Below are 1,406 nucleotides of genomic sequence, written 5' to 3' on the forward strand. Positions count from 1 at the left end.
CTCAAAAGGTTGAGGTTGGAGAAGGAGGAAGCGTTTAGGAGTGGGGATAGAGACAGATTCAAGGAGTCGAAGAACAGGTTTAGCAAAGCGGTGAGAGAGGCTAAACGACTGTACTCAGAGACACTAAAACACCAGTTCTCTACTAACGACGCTGCTTCTGTCTGCCAAAGGGCTCAGGCACATCACCAACTACAAACCCAGAGCGCCCCACACCACTAACGACTCCCGCCTAGCCAACGACCTGAACGAGTTCTACCGTAGATTTGAAAGACAATTGGACTGTCCTGAACCACCCCTTCCCACCCAAGAGGCCCCATCCCCCACCCATACTACAGAAACGACTCTCTCCTTTCAGGAGGGAGAAGTTAATGGGCTTTTCAAGAGGCAGAATCCACGCAAAGCAGCCGGGCCGGACTCTGTCTCTCCAGCCACCCTCAGGCACTGCGCTGACCAGCTGTCTCCGGTGTTCACCAACATCTTTAACACCTCCCTGGAGACATGCCATGTACCAGCCTGTCTCAAGTCCTCCACCATCATCGCTGTGCCCAAAAAGCTAAGGCCAACAGGACTAAATGATTACAGACCGGTCGCCCTTACATCTGTGGTAATGAAGTCTTTTGAGCGCCTGCTCCTGGCACACCTCAAAGCCATCACAGACCCTCTCCTGGACCCCCTTCAGTTTGCCTACAGAGCCAACAGGTCTGTGGACGACGCAGTTAACATGGCCCTCCACTTCACCCTACAGCATGTGGACGCCCCAGCATCCTACGCCAGGATCCTGTTTGTGGACTTCAGCTCTGCCTTCAACACCATCATCCCTGCCCTGCTTCAGGACAAGCTCTTCCAGCTGAACGTGCCCTACTCCACCTGCAGGTGGATCACAGACTTCCTCTCTGACAGGAAGCAGTGCGTTAAGCCGGGAACAGAAGTCTCTGACTCCAGGTCCATCAGCACGGGAACTCCTCAGGGCTGCGTCCTTTGCCCACTGCTCTTCTCCCTGTATACCAACAGCTGCGCCTCCAATCATCTGTCCGTCAAACTCTTGAAGTTTGTCGGACGACACCACCCTCATTGGGCTGATCTCTGGTGGGGATGAGTCTGACTATAGGTGGGAAGCTGACAACCTGGTGACCTGGTGTAGCCAGAACAACTTAGAGCTAAATGCTCTAAGGACAGTTGAGATGGTTGTGGACTTCAGGAAGAATACAGCCCCACTCACCGCCATCACCCTGTTAGACTCCGCAGTCAAAATTGTGGAGTCCTTCCGCTTCCTGGGCACTATTCTCTGCCGGGACCTCAAGTGGGAACTGAACATCAGCTCCCTCGCCAAGAGAGCTCAACAGAGGATGTACTTTCGACGGCAGCTGAAGAAATGCAACCTGCCAAAGACAATGATGGTGCAATTC

This window comes from Petromyzon marinus, unplaced genomic scaffold, assembly GCF_048934315.1.
Source record: "Petromyzon marinus isolate PM22_M1 ecotype Great Lakes invasive population unplaced genomic scaffold, UKy_Petmar_22M1.pri1.0 PM_G_Scaffold_26, whole genome shotgun sequence".
NCBI classification, from domain to species: Eukaryota; Metazoa; Chordata; class Hyperoartia; order Petromyzontiformes; family Petromyzontidae; genus Petromyzon; species Petromyzon marinus.